The sequence below is a fragment of the Rhinolophus sinicus genome, chromosome 3 (genome assembly GCF_057876585.1).
Source record: "Rhinolophus sinicus isolate RSI-liver-muscle chromosome 3, RSI-T2T, whole genome shotgun sequence".
Lineage (NCBI taxonomy): Eukaryota > Metazoa > Chordata > Mammalia > Chiroptera > Rhinolophidae > Rhinolophus > Rhinolophus sinicus.
Window position 1 is genome coordinate 24,279,193 of NC_142503.1, and position 23,394 is coordinate 24,302,586.

Genomic DNA, 23,394 nt, shown 5'->3' on the forward strand with positions numbered 1-23,394 from the left:
CTTCATGCCCTCAGGACATCCCTGCCAGTGTATGTCAGCTTATTTTTAATTATTATTTTTTATATTTTAGACCCAAAGTGAATCAATGAAGGTTCTCCTGAGTTATTGAGTATTAATTTCTTAAGTACACATATACACGGAGTTTAAAATCCTGGTAGTAACTCAAATAAAATCAATCCTAGATTGTATCAGAGACTTTGCTGGTAGATCAGGTGTAGTTTTCAGTCATCTTTTTGGGGGGTATTATGACAGACTAGTGGTTTAATGCCTTAGTTGATGATAACATTACCACTTCTTTTACTTTGTTTATAGAATCTAGAAGGAGCTAAACAGAAAGGAGTCCTTCTGTTCTTTCTTTATGATTTAGAAAACAGAAGAATTCTTCACTAAAAGCTTTAATTGCCTTATTCCTAGCAATGGTGATGATAATAGGAATAACAATAGTGGCTAATATTTATTGAGTTCACTATTTTGAATATTTTACTTACATTATTTAATCCTCGCTACAATCTTTTGATATATTATTTTCACTTTACAAATTAGAAACTATGCTTACAAAGAATGTGATTTGCCCAAAGTATAAGAGCGGGAAATCCTATAAGCAATTCAGAGTTGGCAGAATTAAAATGAACGCATGCTCCCCATAAGTTCAGTTAGGCTCTAAGCTCCCTGAGGTCAGGAACTTAATATCGTATTTATTGCTTTAGTTCTATATCCTAACACAGGATTTGAGTAGTGCCATAGTTGCAGGCACTCAGTATATGCTTAGTTTTTTTAAGTAAATAAATGAGGTTGTGAGAGGCTGATTCATTAGTCTTAGTCATGAACCTTCTGGAAGGAATCCATACAAATCTCATTTGTATTGCATAACATTCCTTTTCCTTGGGCTACCATTTTCCCTATATCAGGCAGAGTACCTGGCAAGTTCATAATTCCGTATTTCTGTGATGCCTTCTTAATCTTGTTTAGGCAGGGTTTGTCGTTCCTTTCTCTATCCTCCCACTTTTTTTCCCCTTTAATCTTTATTATAATGCCTATTGTATCGTACCATAATTATTATCTTCCGCTAGTTTAGGAATCCTTGATAGGCCAGGAGAGGGGGCAGTGGTACACTGCATCTTACTCATCTCAATTAAATTCAACATTAAGTACAGCTTCGGGCACTTTAGGTGCTCACTAAATGTTTAAGCTGAAAATTTATACAAACAAGCTAAAAATAGACTTGTAGGTGAGTGTTGAGGCACTTTATTTCAATATTGTCCTCTCTTAATTACTGTCATTTGCTTTGTGATTTTAGGTTACTACCTTAGATTATGAAAAATCATTCTTCTAGACTGGTTTCTTTGAGAAATATTAATCAAGAGATACTATAGCATCTCAAGATCGCTGCTACCATGTTTTCCCAAAAATAAGACCTAGCCGGACCATCAGCTGTAATGCGTCTTTTGGAGCAAAAATTAGTATAAGACCTGGTATTATATTATATTATATTATATTATACCCGGTCTTGTATTAGAATAAGACCGGGTCTTATATTAATTTTTGCTCCAAGAGACGCATTAGAGCTGATTGTCCGGCTAGGTCTTATTTTCGGGGAAACACAGTAGGATATTTTAAGAACTTCTCTGATATACTTATCCTTTGGGGAAAATTTTTTAAGAAAGGAAGAAAAACTTAATAAAAGATGTGTCATAGATAAGCCAGATGTCTAGGAATGAACAAGTTATTTAAGAATTTGAGTATAGAAAGGAGCATATTAGATTAAATTCTTGGACCCTTAGATACAGGGTATAAGTCAGAATTATATCTGCTCTTACACATACCACTTAGGATTGTTTATGAGGTTCAATACAGATAATATAAATACAAGTGCTTATAAATAGGATAATGCTATAATAGTTTGTACAAAAGAAATTTTATTAAACTATTAATATGTAACAATCTCCCTTTATCCATGGTTTTGCTTTCTGTGATTTCAGTTGCCTACCATCAAGCGTGGCCCTAAATTATATAGAAAATTCCAGAAATAAGCAACTTACAAGTTTTAAATTGCACACTGTTCTGAGTAGCATGAGGAAATCTCACGCTGTCCAGCCCGGGACGTGAATCAGCCCTTTGTCCAGCACATGCGTGATGCACATGCGTGCTATTCTCCCTCAGCCCTTATTTTACTTAATAATGGCTCCAAAGATCAAGAGTAGTGATGCAGGCAATTCAGATATGCCAAAGAGGCCATAAAAGTACTTTCTTCCCTTAGGTAGAAAGGTGAAAGTTCTTGACTTAGTAAGGAAAGAGAAAAAAATCATACGCTGAGGTTGCTAAGATCTACGGTAAGAATGAATCTTCTGTCTGTGAAATTGAGAAGAAGGAAAAAGAAATTTATGCTTGTTTTGATCCTTCTTATGACATATTGTCTTAAGGTCAGTAGTAGCCTAATGCTACGTCACAATGCCCGTGTCATTCACCTCACTTCGTCTCGTCACATGGGCATATTATCATCTTACCTCATAAGAAGGGTGAATACAGTATAATAAGATATTTTGAGAGAGATAACACATTCATATGACTTTCATTACAGTATATATATATTTTTTACAGTGTATTCTTACTGTTCTGTTTTATTATTGTGTTATTAATCTCTTATTGTATCTAATTTATAAATTAAACTATTTTGTAGGTATGTATGTATAGAAAAAGCATATATATGTAGGGTTTGGTACTATCTACAGTTTCAAGCATCTACTGGGGGTCTTAGAATGTATCCCCTGTGGGTAAGGTAGAACTACTGTACTGTAAATTAATTGATTCTTAGGAATTTTCTCAAAAATTGTATTTGTTATCTATTGCTATGTAACAAGGAAGTTCAAAATTTAGCAGCTTAAAACAGTAAATATTTTTATCTCACAATTCCTGTCGGGCAGGAGTCTGGGTCCACCTTAGCTGGGTGCCTGCTAAACTCTGGTTGTCTCCTGAGGCTGCAGTCTTTCTACAGGCAAGGTGTCAGTGGGCACTGCAGTCATCATGAGGCCCAACCAGCAGGGGACCTGCTTCCAGGCTTCGGGACCTGCTTCCAGGCTTCCGCACCTGGCACTTGGCAGGCTGTCACTGGTTGTTGGCTGCGGACTTCAGTTCCTTGTCATCAGACCTCACTATCATGCAGCTCACAACGTAGCAGCTGACCTCTTAGAGTAAGAGAGGGTACTCATGAGAGAAGCAGTAACCTCAGAAGTGAAATGCTGTTACTTTTGCTGTATTCTGTTAGAAGCAAGTCACTAACTCCATCCTTCACTCAGGGGGAGGGGACTACACAAGGGCAGAAGTAACCAGGAGGCTGGCGTCCCTGCAGGGCATCTTGGAGCAGCCTCCTACAGTGCCTCTGGGATTCGTACAAGGATTGGAGTATTGCAAAAATGAAAAAATTCAACACAAGTAAGAGCAGGGAGCAAGTTGAGTTTCTTTTTTTTACATTTAATCCATAAAGGATAAATTGCCCAAAAATTACTAGTCAAGAACAGAAGTATGTAGTTTGTCAGGAGTTCGTTGGAAACGGTAATAAGGAGTGAATTTGAATAATGTAACTATTAGGAAACAATATTACTGCAAAGTGTGTCTTCATGGGATAAGTTTACCTCTCACTACACAGTTCTCATTTCTGTGTTGGTTCTGATAGAGAAGTCTTTTCCCGTTTGAGGGGGATCCACGAATAGAGGGTTTTAATTTGAAGATTTAGGAATTAATAATGGGTGATTGAGCAGAAAAGCCTACAGTTTGCATTTGAGGTCAGGGTTGGACTTGACTATGGAATACCTTCTTAGGTTTTGTTTTTTATGTGTGAAAAGGGCAATTTTCCTGTGCTTTTCTCTTTACTGAAGCAATCTTAATGTATGTGACATACAAAGAAACTTTAAAAGTTTGAGAAAGGCAAATAGAGTAATTATTTTGAAGATGCCTATTCCTAAATTATTTACTGGTTTAATATATTTTCAATCAAAATTTCAGTGAGATGTTGGGGAATCTTGAAATAATGTTTCTGTAATTTTTCAAAAAATAAGTAAGAAAATTCTGAAAACTGTTAATTAATGGGGAGGGGAAAACAGACATGCCTTACCATGTGTTAAAACATTATCAAGCTACAATAGCTACATCACTATACAATATATTGTGATAGGTAAATCAGTGAAACAGCAACCCTACAATAAATGCTACTATCAGTCTATCTCTGCAAATTAAATACATATAATCAGTATCATAATATATCGTATATAACATATAATAAATATACATAAAATATATAAAAGAACTGCAGTTTTAGACCTCCCAAAACAATTTTAAATAATGACAGTGATGCTAACATTACAGTTTGTGACTCTTTAAGATTAATTTTAACAAGAATGTATTTTGTGTTAAGCACAATCTTGGGAGCTATTTACTTCATCTTGTTAAAATCATTGTGTTGCCTTTATTAGTCTTTTTAATCAAGAATAACTTTTTTCCTGTCAAACTATTGCAATAGCTTTTTAAAAATTATTTCTGCTTGTGTTTGTTGAATGAATCAGTGAAAATAATTGGAGTCTGGTGGCTCCAAAGTTTTCACGGTGCTATCCATTTTTAATTCCATCTCTACTAACAAAAAATTATTCAGTAAGTGACTTCTTTGGCAAAGTGAGATATCAAGGAACCAGTGTTCTACCTGATTCTGCTCCACTTAGCTTCAGGTTTTGCTCCTGAATGGGAAATCTGTTTATACTGGTAAAGTGATTCAGGACTTAAGTCTTCAAAGTCTCACGCCTGGCTCACCGCACAGAAGGATGCCCAGCGTACGCGCACACTGCAAAGCTATACAGCTTCATCAGCAGTCTTCAAATGATCTTAGGAGCTGGAAGCAGTAGCACCCTAGTTAATCTTCTTTTTTTTTTTTTTTTTTTTTTTTTAAAGATTTTATTGGGGAAGGGGAACAGGACTTTATTGGGGAACAATGGTCAAATTGTTGTCCTTTCAATCTTAGTTGTGGAGGGTTCTGTTCGGCTTCAAGTTGTTGTTCTTTCAGTCTTAGTTGTGGAGGGCGCAGCTCAGCTCCAGGTCCAGTTGCCGTTGCTAGTTGCAGGGGGCACAGCCCACCATCCCTTGCGGGAGTCGAACCGGCAACCTTGTGGTTGAGAGGACGCGCTCCAACCAACTGAGCCATCCGGGAGCTCAGCGGCAGCTCAGCTCAAGGTGCCATGTTCAATTTTAGTTGCAGGGGGCAGAGCCCACCATCCCTTGCGGGACTCGAGGAATTGAACTGGCAACCTTGTGGTTGAGAGCCCCGCGCTCCAACCAACAACTGAGCCATCCGGGAGGCAGCTCAGCTCAAGGTGCCGTGTTCAATCTTAGTTGCAGGGGGCAGAGCCCACCATCCCTTGCGGGACTCGAGGAATTGAACTGGCAACCTTGTGGTTGAGAGCCCACTGGCCCATGTGGGAATCGAACCGGCAGCCTTCGGAGTTAGGAGCACGGAGCTCTAACCGCCTGAGCCACCGGGCCGGCCCCCAATCTTCTTTCAATATAGTCTCAGACCCAGTGTTTTCTCTTCTCTTTTTTAAGAAAAAAATATTTCTGTTACCTGAACAGGTTTTATTTTACTTATTAGTGGCTTAAAATTGTTAATTTACAGAAGGAAGTGAGGTAAAAATTTGATCACCGTGTATGGACTTTCCCCCCAAAAATTTACTTGAGATTAACCCCTTCTGTTGATGACATAAAACAATTAATTGACTTTGTTGCAACCGGAGGTTTTTTTGTTTGTTTTTTTTTGTTTGTTTGTTTTTTGTCAAAATGTAGTTATATTTCTCAATAAGTCTTTAGTAGAAAGTACAATTAATACTTAGTGATTTCTAAATCTGAGTATTGGAGAAAAGAGCACAAAATTGAAGAGTGCTAGGTTGTGAATATTTTCTAGACCCTTAACCTTCATGTTCTTTGAAGGAATGAAAGCTTTATAAGCACTATCTTGGTGTGGAAAATTGATCCACAGGAAACATGAATGAGTTTCAAAGTAGTGCTGAAAATGCTGTGGTGGATTTCTTTGCATAGGTGGTGACTGGTAGGATGTGAATTTCCCCTACGTGCATTCTGAAGTGGTTTTCAAAGTTAGCTACATATTAAAATCATCTGGAGGGTGACTTCTTGATTCCTAGCTCTTACTCCTGACAATGAAATCAGTATTTCCAGGGATGGAACCCAAGGTATAAGTATTTAAGTTTTCCAGGCAATTCAAGTATGTAGCGGGAATTTAAGAAGCACTGCTGTGAGATGCTCACTGAGCATCCTTTTTAATGCAGAGTGTGATTCAGTAGATCTGAAGTAGGGTCTGCCATTCTGCATTTCTAACAAACTGCCAGGTGATGTGATACGTTTAAAGTAGCAAGGTTCTAGAATGTTGTATTGCCTTTAGACTTTAGTTGTTGTGATGTCTTTATTCCAAGAGAATTTTACTATATTCTTGGTCTCATAATTGTAAGAGCTTTTGTTAAGTGAGTCCCATATATGTTTTGCCTTTTAACTCTCACAGCACTACTGCAAGGTGTAATACATATTCATTATGAAAAATTCAGATAAGTAATAAGAAAAATAAAATTAGGTAGTTAACCTGAAATTAAAATAATAATTATAGCTTTGTCTAAGACTCCATGATAAAGTTAAAGCTTTCAGAAGTGTTTTGTCTTATGTAGTCTCCCACCTTAGGTAAAGAAAGCAAAATATCGTGGGAGTAATATGACTGAAAGTAGAACGCATTTGCTTAGAATAGACCGTAAGAAAATATGTCCAAACATATTGCAGTTACATCAGGGTGACAGGGTTGTAGGTCCTCCTTTTATCTGCCGTCTAAAATATTTACAAAGTGCCTATATTACCTTCACGGTTAAAAAAAAAGGAGACTAAGACTTCTCAAAAATGCCTCTGAAGAACAAGCCTGAAAGGTATTAGCTAAATACCTGGCAGCTCATGTGAAAAATCAAGATTTCAACAGAAAGATGAACAAAAAATAATTTGTACAGGTTGTAAATGAACAGTTGAAAAAATATTTTTTAAATCTAAAACAAATGTAACCAAGTCAGTACCTACCTTTCCCCAAAAGAAGCTTTTTAGAGCTAATAACCAATACTGACAAGGCACTGCAAAACCAATATACTCATTTATTTCTGGTGGCATTATACAGCCTTTTGAAAGACAATATGATTAACACAAAGAAAGTAATATTTACTTGCATAGAATACAAAAATATTACACACACTTCAACATTGACTAAGTAAAATGTTTACATACTAAAATAATTTTTTGAAATTCTTATTTGAGTGTAAAGAGATGAGATTACAGAATGCTTTTGTATTTGCTTAAAAATTCTTTAATCTTGCAGGCTATCTTTTCAATTAGAAGAAAAATCAAGTATGTCTAAATTAACTTTACGTCTGATAGCCCTCTCACTGTAGGGTAGTAAGTGAACCACATTTATATACATATTATGGATGTTTAGGTTTTATTTGTTTTGGGCCCTCTCCAGGCTATGTCCTATAGAACCTTTCTAAATTAGAAACCAGTCTTCACTGAGATTTGCTTTTAAATTTTCTATTATTAGAGCTAACTTTTTGTTCAAAATTTATTGAGCTGACCTTGTATGTGTACAGTTATTGTCCAGGTACTATATAGGGAACATAGGACCACAAGGACATTAAGATTTAAGAAATAGAAATATTAAAGATACGACTTCAGAAATGACTGAAGAACTTTGGCCATGTTTTTAAAAATAGTGTGTAAGTTCTAGTTTCAGCTTCATTTTAGTGTCCAAGGTTACGTCCAAAATAGTACAGCCACTGTCAAACATGTGCATTAAATCTTGGAGAGGAAAAAGAGAAATTGTACCAGTAGGCCACAATAGTAAAAAGTTTAAGCAGAGAATTTCACAAGTAATTAGTCAGATGTAGGTTCTTTAGAAACTTGCAGTCTTACCTAAGGAAGGAAGTAACAGAAACGAAACATATACCATTGCAGATACTTCACAGAGCTGTTATTTAAAGTGTATCCCACCCTGAAATTGTTACTGTGTCCCCACTTGAACCTTGTTGACTGTCTTTCCAAACTTCTTAAAACCGAGCAGCATACCCCAATTGCCTAATTCTGTATTTCCCAGCCGAAGGTGGCAAGTGCTGTTGGCATTTTGGGTCTAGTGTCCCACTCACTACTGCCAGTTGTACCCTCAGGATTTATGAATACCAAACACACCCTCCTAGTCTTCTGTGGGTGGAAGAGTGAGCACCACTTTCCATTAAGAATGCATTGGTCTAGGGGCGGCCAGATGGCTCAGTGGCTTAGAGCGCGAGCTCTCAACAACTGTTTCCCCGAAAATAAGACCTAGCCGGACAGTCAGCTCTAATGCGTCTTTTGGAGTAAAAATTAATATAACACCCAGTGTTATATATTACATTATATTATATTATATTATATTATATTATATTATATTATATTATACTCGGTCTTATAGTAAAATAACACCCTGGTCTTATTAAGTTTTGCTCCAATAGATGCATTAGAGCTGATTGTCTGGCTAGGTCTTATTTTCGGGGAAACACAGAAGGGAAGGTTGCCGGTTCAATTCCCACATGGGATGGTGGGCTGCGCCTCCTGCAACTAAAGATTGAAAACCGGGACTGGACTTGGAGCTGAGCTGCGCCCTCCACAACTAGACTGAAGGACAGCGACTTAGAGCTAATGGGCCCTGGAGAAACACACTGTTCCCCAATATTCCCCAATAAAAGTAAAAAAAAAAGAAGCAGCACTAGCAGCAGCTGTCTAGAGACAAACCTGCTCTGGTTAATGCTCTTTAAAAAAAAAAAAAAGAAAGAAAGCGTGCATTGGTCTAGTCTAGAAGGATGCCAGTTAGCTCTTTTAGAAATCGAAATATATTTTATTCTTTTTATGTTAATTTCATGTTATAGTGTTTAGATTGAAATCGGACATGAATGCTAAGGATTGGAGTTCAGTGTATTAGGGAAACAAATGGGAGGGATTTGGGTTTTCTTTTTTCATTCCAACAAGTGATGGCTTAGAGAAATGCAGGAGAGAACTTGCTATAATGTTTTGGGAGGGTAATTTTCCACTACTGTGTCAATCAAAATTTAAAATGCACATCCCCATTTCTCATTAACCCTTCACTTCAAGGAATCTAGCCTATAGAAATCATGGAGGATGTAAAAACTCGCATTTTAGGATGTGCATTTGCGACCTTATTGGTAAGAGCAGACTGTAAGTAAATAGAAGTAAATTAACAAGAAAAAAAATCCCATCTACCTAAGTGAATATAAATAGTGATTAAATAGTTTATGAGACATACTGTACAATTTTTTTTTTAAAGGAAGTAGGACTTTATAGACTGGGAAAATTGTTAACAAACAATGTATCATTGGGGAGGAAGCACGTTAGAACAGTATAATGAGTATGATCCCAGTTTTGCAGTAAAAATGTGTGTGTGCATGCATGTGTATATGTGTAAGTCAGGCATGGAAGGTGGTGTTTTTATATTGTTTAAACGAGTAAGTTAAAAAGTAGAACCAAGACTTGGAAAGGTTGAGAAAGAGACAATAATACTCTTTGTTGTTCTAGCACTCAGTTGGTTCCCCCATAATTTACCTTCCATTTCCTCTTTTTCCTGCTTTAGACAACCCAATTGCACTTAATAGAAAAGCCTTTCTCTTGAATTTCTACCCCAAAAGACTGAAAAAGATCTTGTAACTAATGGGGCAATAAGTAGCACTATCTTTATGGGCACCGTAAGCTCAAAATTTGTTGTGTTTTGACTGTTTCTCTCTTTCCTCCCATGTCTTTTCAGTTGTTGGGTCCACTGCAAAACATATTTATTCCTTTGTTGTTGTTATTGCTTTTACCATAGTTCATATCCTGATTACTTTATGATTGTATTATTACAGTAGTCTATGAAACTGCTCTCCTTGTAGCTTCAGCCCTTTTCACCAGGCTAAACAATGTCTTTCAAGCATATGGTAGTCGGGAGTGCCGGTATCCTAAATGTGCTTGGGAAATTAGTTTTGTGTTACGTATTAACAGTTGTGGACGGTATATCACAATAAAAAAAATGTTTAATTTATTTCTCTGACTCTCTCGGAACTTATTTATGACCCTTGTATTTTTCTCCCTATCTGTATATGTGTACCTTAAAAAAAACAAAAAACAAAAAAACTACATTCTGTCATGGAAACTCTTCTTAGAGCAGGATACATCTAACTTTTCTTGTATCTCTCACAGTACTTGATAAAAAGCCTTGCATATAGTGTAGAAGCTAAGCAAATATTTCCTGATCAAACTAGTTGTTAAATATACATAGGAAAAAGTTAATGAACTTCAGATGTCATTGTTCTTCTAACCCCAGGAAACAAATATCTTTTGCCTCAGAGGAAAATGTAAAAATTAAAAAGATGCTATCCAGTGACTAAAGTTAGGAAAGCAATGTAACTGAAAAAGCATCAAGTGTAAATCAAGAAGTGACTAGACATACAGATAGGCAATCAATTTTGTAAATCCTTGTAGGCGATGCTGAGTTTGAACTTTATTCTGTTCTTGAAGGGGAACTGTTGAAGGATTTAAAGATGTGAGTCATTTGATCAAATTTGTTTTAAATATTTTATTCTGATACAGTGAGGAAGCTATATTTATAGATGCTAAAACTGGAAAACGGGACCCAATTAGGCTATTAGGACAGTCTAGGAAAGAAAAAAAATCCTAAAATTCTAGAACAAAGGCAGTAGAGCAGGATAGAAGAGAATGGATTTAAGAAATATTGTACAGATTAAATTGATAAGTCTTTTTGGTTCTTATTTGATGTGGGATAAGGCAGAAGGGAGCGTTTTGGCTTTAGAGATTGGATGAAGTGCTGATACTTAAGTTGGAGGAGAAATATGGGAGGAAGGAGAGTAGCATTAAGTTTTGTGGCTGAGATGAGTTTTGAGTATTGAATTTGAATTGTCTGTAGGCCAGCCCGTCGAAGGTGTCTAGTGGTTGGTTGGCTGTAAAAGCCTCAGGAGAGAGGCTCACAGACGGGCAGCGCTGAGAGTCAGTGTGCAGGTCCATGGTGAGAGCGGTTAATGTTTGCCCTGGAGAGTATGTGGTGTCGATTTTTAAAAGTCCATTCCTTTTTCTTAGACTTTTGTGATATCCCCACTGGCCAGGATTTATTATGGTTTACTTTCTAGAATTTTTTTTTGTTATAAAAAACACAATCTTTTAAAATCTGAATCTAATTATGAGGGTAAAAAGCAAATTGAGCACTGTAAAACAATTGCCTTTAACTCTTCAAATATATTGGTGTCTTAAAAGATTAAAAACATAGGTTAGGGAACTGGTCTACGTTAAAGAGACTAAAAGGTCTGATAACCAATTACAGTGTGACCCTTGCTTAATTGAATGATCCTGGATTGCCCCTTTAGAGGACATTATTTGGATAACTAGGGAAATTTGAATATGGGCTGTATATTAGATAATTTGTATCAATGTTAAATTTAAGTGTAACAATTGTGCAGGATGTCTTTTTTCTTAGGTAGAAGTGCCATAATGCAACTAACTCAAGTGGTTCAGTATACAAAAGTATATATGTATAGAGAGAAAGAGATAAAACAAAAGTAAGGTATAAAAGAAATGTGGGACTATGAGAGTTTTTTAGTTTAGTGAAAACATATTTTTATAAAAATGTCTAGTTTTCTTAATAACAGTTTTAGTATTGTTGAATATTAAAAGTTGAATATGATTGTATTTATTACATATTTGTGCTTTTCTCCATTGATTATGGGAAATAGTTAAGACAGTAAAGCAACTGGCTTATCATGCATGGTGTTTTCTCTTTGAAACCAAGCCTACTGAGTAAATGTACAAGAATTATTATGATCTATTATTAATAAATCTGGTATTAGCATAGGGTGGGTTAACAGTACAATCTTACTGCAACCAAGGTTTATTTTTGCTTACATTACCTATCCAACAGTTTGTCAGGGAAAAGATCTGCTCTACCTCGTTGTTCAAGAAGCCAGACAATGTGTAACTACATGTCTGGAACATTAGACTTCCACAGTCACCACCACAGGGAAAGAAAGAGCTGGAGGGTCTTCCATTGGCTCTTAAATATTTCAACCATGAAATGACACACAGGTTATTTCCACTCGTAGCCCATTAACCAGAACCAGTTCCACGTCCCTGCCCTACTAGTAAGGATCAAGATGTGGAAAGCATGTGGATATTTCGTCAGCAATAAATGTCTGTCATATTTTGTAGTTCATCTTAAGAAATATTGAGTGTAGATAGGTAATCTTTAAACCTATGGATAATGGCCATTGTTGCCATAATTCTGCTTGTTAAACTGTAGGAAATTTTTTCATCACTTGTCGTGCCAGGAAGTGACTTACTAGTTTCATATTGACTATTTCTCACATAACCCATTTTTATTTATTACCTTCAAAACTATATAGTAAATGTAAACTGAATTTGAGGGCAGTTAATAATTTGCCCAGTTGCAGAGTATATCATTTGGAGAGCTTACAGGGTTTTGAGATTTTACTTTGCCATTTTAATTTTAATAACTACTTTTAAATGCCATTTTAACATAAAACTTTCTTGGGATTTTTAAAAAGGGTTTTCCTCAAAGTTTTTTTTTTTTTCTTTTTAAAATTTACTTTATTTGCATTTAAAATAGCACTAGGTAGAGTTTTTCAGAGTGTGATCTATCAACCACTTGCATATAACCCTGTATACAATCATTCCCTTATTCTTGGGCATTTAGTTTGACATTTCTCAGAGATATAGATTCTAATGTATTTCTAAACCAATATCCAAAATGTTTTGTTCATCTTAAACACATTTGAAATGTCTACATAGACTGATTAAACCTATAGAAACTTGAGTAATATATTTCTGAGGTATGGCTCAAAATTAGTTTTTAATATTAAAATTTTAAGAACTATAAACAATAGAAAATTTCATTTTGAATATTTAATCTTAGGATGTTTGTATCTATTATAGGTAAAATCAGTTAACTAGACTCCTCATTTGACTTGATCCCTGTAACAACTCTTTCTACACACTTCTTTTTATCAAATTAGGTAAATTATAGTCCAAAAGCTCTTATTAGATGAAAATTCTGAGTTTAGTACAGGTTCAGTACAATCATTTTGCCCCGGTAAATTCTTGATGGGAGTTTTGTTCTCAAAACAATATTGTTATGGAAAAACACTGAAGCTGTATCATAACTGTAGAATCAAAGGAAGAGAATTAACATTTCAATACTAAGAAATAAAGGTTTACAACCTTGAAACAGTTATAAGCTGTTTCAAGCTCAATAACTTTCTTTACCTTTTGTTCAGTTATAGTCCAAAGAGGATTAAAAAAAAAATAGCACTCCTGTTCATCACTCTCATTTAAGTGGTTTCTGACCTTTATTTTGACACATAAAGAATGATATAAAACTTATCACATGGTAGTATGTGCTAACACATGCCTAAGGATCTCCAGAGCTGCCTTTATCTTTTGTGGAAATGATGCTAACTGAACACAACAGAAATTCTTTGCATTTGTATCAAATTCTCTGAGGATCCATCTGTTAGATTATAGTCAGTGAAATCATATTTCATCATTTATTATCATTGCTAGTACACAGACTAAAAGGAAATGCATCTGGTATCCATTTCTTTACCACATTATTAGCTCCAGTGGAAAAATGTATGTGGAATGACTGCACTCAGTTGTTGCAAATGAATTGTCACTGTCATTTCATTTGTGGTAATTTTCCTTTCTTTTTTCCCCAACCATCTATTTCCTGGAGAAAAGTTAGTGAAATTTCTTTTCTCAGTACACTTTATCCAAATTTGAAGTTCCTAATAAATGTAGGTAATTCAGAAGTTTTCTTTATTACCAGTTCATTTAGATGTTTGAATTTGTTTTTCTGATAAGTTAGACAGAAGATGACTCCTATTTTCAAAGTTATTTACTAAATTATTGTTTTAGTTGGGAAGTAACTAACAACTTTGTGTGAAACTTTCAAAACTACAAGTAACCACCTGGCCAAAATAAAGCCATCTCATCATTTTTGTTTTGGAAATGCCAGTGTTTAATACCAGTGTTTCACTAAAAGCTCTAAACATTGTGGGCACAGTTACGGCCCACAATTTTTAGAGCATTTTGTTTTTAAGTGAATTTCACTAATTAGTTAAATTTTAATATAGGTTTACCAGTTTTTATGTTGCTAAGAGGGGGCATTTTAATACTAAAAGGGTAAAGTAAAAATAGGAAAGTTGTAACTTCAGAATAAAAGTCAATCCTTCCATGTGTCAGTTGACAGTAGCACATTGATCTAGGTATATCTTGGATTGTCTTTATTTCTTTTGTTTCACTGTGTGCTTCTGTAAACTTTATTTTCACCCTTATTTGAAAAGCATGATTTTGAACATATCCTGTGATGAAGTTTACAGTGCTTATTGTAATAGAAAAGGGGCTTTTGATTTAGTAGGCACAATCTTTATGTGGCAAGTACATGCCTGGGAAACAAGATATTTTCATTTGCAGTACATTTATTTACATAAGCAGAGAATCCTCAACTTTATTTTTAACATGATCCATGTGTGTGATGAAAAAGCATCTGATGACATTGACATACCGGTTCTTGTACATTGCAGTGTTCACAGGAATAGAATTTTTTAAGTGCCACACAAAAAGGTGTCTGTAGCCATCAACAGTAGGCTTAATACTCATTAAACCAAATACAGACTTTAACAGGATATCTTCTAAAATTATTTTTAAAATCTGGTTGTCAGTATTCTAGTTTATCCTGGGAATTCTAAAATGGATTGTGACAGAGAATCTGTATAATACTGGTTAATGACTTGGGCTCTGAAGCCAGCTGTCCCAGGTTGGAATTCCAGCTCTGCCACTTATTAATTGTGAAACTTGAGGTAAAGTGGATTGTTATATTTGAAACTCACTATAGTTTCTTTTCTACGTTTAATGTTAATACTATTTGCCATTTCCAGGATACAAGCTTTCATCATTTTTTAGCTCTCATCACTTTTAGCTTTCAAAGACTAGGAAGGCATAAATTGATGATGGCAGAACTTGAAGGGCATTTAAGTTTGTGTCACTTGAGAAACACTTGTTATAAACATTCTATCAATTTGTCCAAGCATTTCAACAGTCATTTTTAAAGAAAAACATTAATTATACAGTGGTACACAGATGATACACAGTTATGGTGAAATCATACAAGAAGACCTTGAATGAGTAGTGGGCAAATTGTTTTAGGTCTAATGTAACTCTCAACTTTTCATACTTGACTGTATAAGTTTAGAGTTGATGCTTTAATTTTTTATTAGGCTGAACTTGGGAATCTTTTGACTGATATTCTTTTTTATGATAATGGTAATTACTAAACTATTTCATAGCATTTCTGAAAAACAGACCCAGCATACAGTTGTATACCACATAACGGTGTTTCAGTCAGTGACGCCGCATATGTGACCGTGGTTTACGGTACAGCCTAGGTGTGTAGTAAGGTACACCATCTAGGTTTGTGTTGAGTACACTCTGTGATGTTCACACAACGGCGAAATCTAACAAACATAGCTCCTGTCATTATGTGGTACATAACTGGATTATGTTTCTCTGCTCCTGGCGGCTATTTAAATGGACTGATTTTATAACTGTTCCACCAAAGAACAGGGTTGCTCATCAACATGCCCACCAGCAGCGCTGTGCTCCTCACCCCGGTAGCGTGGCTGCCTTATTCACTGACATCTTGAATCTGTCTGGGACTTGACTTCTCTTTTTTGTTGTTGTTAGTTTCTTATACTTTTTTTCATACTGCCTGTGCTTATGCTCTCGTTTTAAAATACTTTGACTAGTTTTTAGTAACTTTTGAAAAAGTTTAAATTATAATGTTTAATCATAAGGTTTAACCATAATGTTTAAATCAAACTTTGAAAATATTTAAATCATACCTAGACTCAGAAAGAGAGATCCGTATTCCCTAACTTCTCTATATGTCTCCACAGTCACTTGGCTCTCCACTCCAGTTTTTGCTTTGACTGCTGTCAGGTTATCTTTTGCTCTTCCTATTTTGATCTTATCATTCAGGCCTATAAATTACATTTTTCTATGGGTGAGGTTTATCTCATCTTTTAAAAACTTTCAGATTATCTTCTTTCCTGAATACCAAATACTAGGTTGGTGCAAAAGTAATTGCGGTTTAAAAGGTTAAAAATAATTGCAAAACCACAGTTACTTTTGCACCAACCTAATAATATACTCTAATTGTTCTAGCTAATTTTTTGAGTGCCTCCCTATCCCTTCACACCCACTAAGAAACTCATATCACATTTTACCCTGGGTCTAAAGTGCATTATACGTATGTCCCTTGAAAAGTAAGATTTCATCTGTAAGAAACATTACTGATATTTCTGTATGTATTGCTTTTGGTTTGAATGCTATTTTGAAAATGAAGTGAGAGATGTAAAGCTGTAGCAAAATTGCCATTAAGACCATAATAGTCTAATGATATGCATCCTGTTATAATAGTGACACCAATGCAAAGTAAAAAGTACTATGCTTGGAACTTTCTTGTAATACTGTGCCTGCCTTTTTCCTTACCATTCCCTGAAAATATTCCTTCTTCTACTGAGAATTCATTTTCTTTATGTTCTTGCAAAGTCAGAATCAAAAGTGATGATCTAGGACTTGGGAACTTACCAAGATAAGTCCATATTGTCACTACTTCTCCAAATTTGTAGACACACACACACACACAGTAGCCAGGATTTTAGTTTGCCTTCAGTTATGTAAAGGAGAACTGGTTTACGCGAGTAAAATCCTGCAGTTTATAAAGCTATTTAAATAAAAATGGCCAGCTTTCTAAAGTGGATGTGACCAGTGCAGAATTGATTAATGCTTAAAAACTTTTTAGTTTTATATTGTTTTGATAAATTGTAATTAATAAAGGGAACCAGAAATGAGTACTCTTCTGTTGAAATACAATGCTTTCCTCAATATGGTTCTTTAAATATATCACCAGTTTCTGTTACTGCCCATTTCCTACTCCCTCATTTTTTATATAACTTTGGATTTTGATCCATTTTATAGAAATTGGGTCTTTATGATAATTTCTATTTTCTTGTCTCTTACTCTAAACTTACCTGTTAGCTTGATTTTTGAATAAGGGAAATCATGCTATTCATAGTACAGGTTAAATCTCATTTTGAGGTTACCCAATTAGGGAATATATTCTTAGAAAATTTTGAATCCTTAAGAACTATGTGTGAAACAAAACTCAAGTTGGATTTTCTTTTGACATTAGTGAATATTACACTTTTAACTTAGTATGAATTGTGAGCAATATCAAGCACATTTCTAACTTCCTTGTGATCACTCTGGCTTTTTGACTGTAATATTTGGGATTACTATATGGTAATATCAAACCTATATTAGATTTTATTCCAGAAAGTCTTGGATTTGACTTTCCTACTTATTTTATGAAGTTAGTCAGATAACAGCCTCTCTGAAGTTCATTTTACCTATATTTATCACCTAATTTATCAGGTAGAGTTGTTATGCCTCAACTTGATAATTTTATGCATCAGGACAATTTTGTTGAGAGGATAAATGAAATATCAAAAAGCAAGCCCTTGGAAACTGGTTTACCTTTCCTTACCTTTGATAAAAGGAAATTTTAAAGTATGAGTGATGGTATGTAGATTTGAACTACAGCTTTCTTTTCCACCACTTTTAAGTACTTTCTATCTCTATAAGACAGAGATAATACATTTTAAAATACATTTTAAAGAAAATATTTATTGTGATTGAACCAATTAAAGCTTCTGTGGGTCATTGATGCTCTTCTCTGAGGTAAAAACTTTACGTTTTTTCCCCCTTCATGAGTAAATTGAGGGCATTATCTTTCTTGATATCTCTTAATTTGTTAACTAGGATAATATTTAATTTTTATTGGTAAATATTTTTTATTAAAAACTGCTTATCAAGATTCTTTTCAGAAATTGACCCATTTTTCACTTTCATATCCATTTTTTTTTCTGTGACCTGAAACATACAGTATTTGTTTATATTACCTGACAACTTAGGTATTCTGATAAATACTTTTTTTTTTTTTTTAATATTTTATTGGGGAAGGGGAACAGGACGTTATTGGGGAACAGTGTGCACTTCCAGCACTTTTCTCCAAGTCAAGGCGCTGCCCACTATCCCTTGCGGGAGTCACCATCCCTTGCGGGAGTCGAGGAATTGAACTGGCAACCTTGTGGTTAAGAGCCTGTGCTCCAACCGACAACTGAGCCATCCGGGAGGCAGCTCAGCTCAAGGTGCCGTGTTCAATCTTAGTTGCAGGGGGCAGAGCCCACCATCCCTTGCGGGACTCGAGGAATTGAACTGGCAACCTTGTTGTTGAGAGCCCACTGGCCCATGTGGGAATCGAACCGGCAGCCTTCGGAGTTAGGAGCATGGAGCTCTAACTGCCTGAGCCACCGGGCTGGCCCCTGATAAATACTCTTGTAAATTTTCATATCCAGGAGTTTTTTCTGCAGGCATGAAAGTTGCTTATAACCTAGTTTAGTCCTAACCTGTTTTGGCTTTTTGTGTAAAGTCTGTATTATATACCAACTGTTTGGCTTGAATATGAGTCTAAGAGGATATAAATAAGTGATAAGGCCCAGCTAACACCAGTTGGTAGGTATGAAAAAGCGTTCACTACTATTTGTAGAAACTTCAAATATAGTAGTATATAAGACTTACAGATTGAGTCCTGCCAATTTCTAGTCCTGTGATGTGTGAGGTAAGGTCTGGTTTTGAGTGTTTCATTGATGATTAAGTTCTGTTCTATAAATTCTTCATGAAAGTGATCAAGAATTAGTTGTCAAGTTCTAAGTTGGTTGTCTGCATTCTACTAATTGTCCTATAGATGGCATTGTTATAATTTGTCTGCTCACGTTTTTTGCTGTCCACAAAGGTCCATTGTTGTTCCATCTTTGGGAGTTTTTCATTTGTTAATATGATTGCTTAAATGTTTAATTAAACTAGATCTGATAATATAGAATTCTGTGAACATAGCTATTAACTTTTGATAACAGCTATTTTTCTCCTGAACTAATACTCAAGATTTGTTTGTTTGTTTTTGTTTGCTTTTTGTTCTTTTTAGTTTCAGGTGTACAAAACAATGTAATAGACATTTCACCCTCACAAAGTGATAACCCCCTGCCCCAGTCTATTATCCCTCTGACATCGTATATAGGTGTTACAATTCCATTGACACTATTCCCTATATTGTACTCCATATCCCGTGACTGTAGATATATTAAATTATAGTTGACATTCAATATTATTTGGCTTCTGCTTCAGGTGTACAGTGCAGTGATCAGGCATCTACACCATCCATGACATGGTCTCCCTAATAAGACAAGTGCCGATATGACACAACACTCAGATTTTTAATCTTATAGTTGTGTTACAACTGCAGTTAGCGCAGAATATTATTGAATTATATTTAAATTACTTATAAATGTTATAAATTATTAGAACATTTAAATATGATTGTTTTTGTTTATTGAGGAAATGCTATATAAGTTCATACAGTTTCAGAGTTTGTCAGCATTATAGAATTTATTTTTAAATTGTGTTGAGATAATGAGTGTAGTGGTAAAGAGCGTGGGTTTTAAATTTGAGTCCATAGCCTCCCTCTGTCCCGTATTAGTTGTGTGAATTCCAGCAAATTGCTTAACCTCTGTGAAAGAGGTTCATTTTCTACCGTAGTCTGCAAGCTGGTGAGGGGAGGGCCACTGCTGTCTCGTATACAGTTGTAGCCCCAATGTCTGCCGCGTAGTAGGTACTCACTTTTTTAAATTAAATTTCCTGGAGTAACATTGGTTAACAACATAATATAAATTCCAGGTGTACAACTTTATAATACAGCTTCTATGTACTGTATTGTGTGCTCATATCCAAATCATTACATTTTTCATGGATGAGTAATACCTATGTTGCAAGATTGCTATGACAATTAAATGGTAATGTGAATATAAAGTAGTTAGTAATATTCATAGCGGGCATTAGCTGCTTAATTATCAACAATAACAGAAAATCCCTAGTCAGGGTAATACACAAAATAGGTTTTTGCTTAGACTCTCATCTCTCATATATTTCCTTTCAAGGTTTTCATTCCCCATCCCCACCTCAGATGTTTTCATTTTGCTTCACTTTTCTATGATATTTCTCAGGACCTCTGCCAAAGGCCTTTTTCTTTGAATGCTTACTTCCAGTATATCAGTATCTTTGTTAATGTAATTTTATATATTTTATATTCTTAATATCATCAGGTTAAGGACAAAAATTGCATGTTTTAATGGAAAATATTTTACAGTCTTATTAAGCATTAAGTTAATATCTATCTGGCAAGAATCTAGTAAAGATTAACATTTATATAAACTAGCAAATGCCTGGCATCAAGAAAGTATTTAGTAAATGGTGCTATTTATTAATAGTACTGATATTAGTATTTTAAAACACACTCTTTTGTACTATATCATGGTGTATCTCAAACCTATTAATAATATTTATTGAGTGTCTTCTACATTAGTTTTACATTGTCTCATTTAATCTTTAAAATAACTGTGAGTTGGGTACTATTATCCTCACTTTATATTTGAGGATACCTTTAAAGAGGCTAAATAAATAACCCAAAGTCATTCTCCAATAAGTAGTGGAATTATAATTAAAACCTCTATTCTTGCCAGTATTCCATGTTGTTTGAAGGCCATTTCTGCTTGAGGCTGAGCTAAGAGAAAGAAAGTACGTACATGCATCCTACATAACTTTTGGTTCCTGTTGTCTGTTCATTTTCCTATGTTCCACTCAAATTTCCTGCTTTTCTTTTTTTCTTCTGTCCAAATAGAACAGGAATACAGTATTTCATACTCTGTTTTTCAGACTTCTAGGTAATAAATTTGTTTTAATGTCTTGCTTTGCTCATTTTGCTAAGTACCATTTATGAACGTTTTCTTGTTCTCATACCCATTCCTAAATCCAGTGCATTGATGACTTAGTTACTTCAGCAGCCTCCTCATGCCCTTGGCCTTCCCTTCCTGATTGAAAATAAACATGTCACCTGACTTAATCCCTCTGGTTCATGCCACAAAGACCTCACGCTTTTGAACACTTGTTAAATGCATCTTTGCTGACTTTTTAGTACTAAGTTTTGCAGATGAGAGTTGATTCTTTTGATTAAAATTATTAGGATTTTATGTTGATTTTAGTTAACTACGCTTTTTATTAAAGAATTCACTTTTGTCAGTGACAAAAAGAGCTGCTTCTGTAATCATCTATTATATTCCCTAAGATTAACCTAGACTAGAACTGAGTTTAGCTTTAAAATGCTTCTGTCAGTTTATACCTTTCTTATGGTAGCATTGTACCTACCTGGGAATTATAGTAGGTGCTCAATAGTTAAATGAATGTGGCAATAATTACAGCATTTTATGTTAGTTATACTCTATAGAAAATTAATTTGGTTGCTTCATCACTTTTTTTTAGTCATTGTATTGCTATGTTATAGGTTTATATATTGTTTTATGCTCTTTTGTAATAATAGTAACAATTTTAAAGCTGTTTTTTCTGAACTTCTCTCCTCCACTGATGGCCCATACTATGCAAGCTGTTTTGTGTGCATTGTCTCTGACCCTGTGATCATATAAGGCTGTAGGAACTGTCTCCATCACGCAGACAGAGAAAAGAACCTCAGAAGCGTTCGACTTGCATAATTAATACATATATGTGTGTAAGTTTGTGTTCTTTGGTCTCCATCCCCTCACATTCACCAATGTAGAAGTCACTTTTAAATCCCATATTTGGTTAAGCAATTTTTTAAAAGACTTTTATAGAGCAATTTTACATTTGCAATAAAATTGAGCTGAAGGTACAGAGATTTGCCATATACCCCTTGTGTCGCCTGTGTACAGCCGCTCTATTCAACATCACTCACCAGAATGGTACATTTTTAACCAGGGATTTTACCTGTATTGACATGTCATAATCACCCAAAGTCACCTTAGGGTTCACTCTTGGTGGTGTACATTCTAGACAAATGTGTGATGACATATATACATTATTATAATAACATACAAAGTATTTATTATAATAGCATTCAAAGTATTTTCACTGCCCTAAAATTTTTCTGTGCTCTGTTTTCACCTCTGGCAACCACAGATCTTTTTATTTACGCCACAATTCGCTTTTTCCAAAATGTCTTATATTTGGAATCATACCGTATGTAGCCTTTTCAGATTGGCTTCTTTCACTTAATAATATGCATTTTCATTTTCTCCATGTCTTTTCATGGCTTGATTGCTCATTTCTTTTTAGTGCTGAATAGTATTCCATTGTCTGGCTGTACCACAGTTTATCCATTCACCTATGAAAAGACATCTTATTTGCTTCCAAGTTTTGGCAATTATGAATAAAGGTGCTATAAACATCCACATGCAGGTTTTCGTGTAGACGTAAGTTTTCAACTCCTTTGGGTAACTACCAAGGAGTGTGATTGCTGGATTGTATGGTAGGAGTATGTTCAGTTTCATAAGAAATCATCAAACTGTCTTCCAGAGTATCTGTAGCATTTTGTATTCCCACCAGCAGTGAATAAGGGTTCCCTATTGTTCCACGTCCTCACCAGCATTTGGTGTTTTCAGTTTTCTGCATTTTGGCCATTTTAATATGTGTGTATTAAGTAAAATTTTAAAACCATTTGGTTAGATAGCATTATGACAATGGATTCTGAATTGTTTTTTCATTATTTTCATTTAATACTCTCTTTTCTTTCTTGTGTATCACTCCCCCTCTTCCCAAGGCAGTACTGTTACTTCCTCTTAATCACATAGAAATTGTTCGTTTTCTAGGTGGAAGGAAGTCATGTCTTTATGCTTTAGTTAATTAAATATTTTTAGATGTTTGGTGAGAAGTTCCCTATTTCATGTAATTTATAAACTTCAGAGTACAAGATTTTCTTTAAGTACAAAATGAGATTATGGTTCTTTTGCTACTTACAAAACCTTAAAATTGTTTATTACATATTGAAATTTGCTACCATAATCACAGAAAGAGAAGAGTTAAAGTAGTTACATGTTGTCATTAAAGTTTTAAGGAATAAAGGGGGCCATAGGATTAAAGTAATAGATTTGGTTTCCAGGACGAAAAAGAAAATAGAGGTAGTATTAAATTTGAAATGAAAACTTCTTTGTTGCCAATTAAATACAAATGTGCTGAATGTTCCAGTTATTTGTTGCTGTGTAACAAACTACCCCAGAACTTAGTATGATTTAA

The 23,394-nt window shown here is 34.9% G+C and overlaps 1 protein-coding gene across 6 annotated transcripts in view; it reads left to right on the forward strand.

Moving 5' to 3' along the window:
• Positions 1-23,394, forward strand: part of NIPBL (NIPBL cohesin loading factor) — a 189,437-nt gene that overhangs the window by 20,948 nt on the left and 145,095 nt on the right. The gene's annotated exons all lie outside the window — the stretch shown is intronic.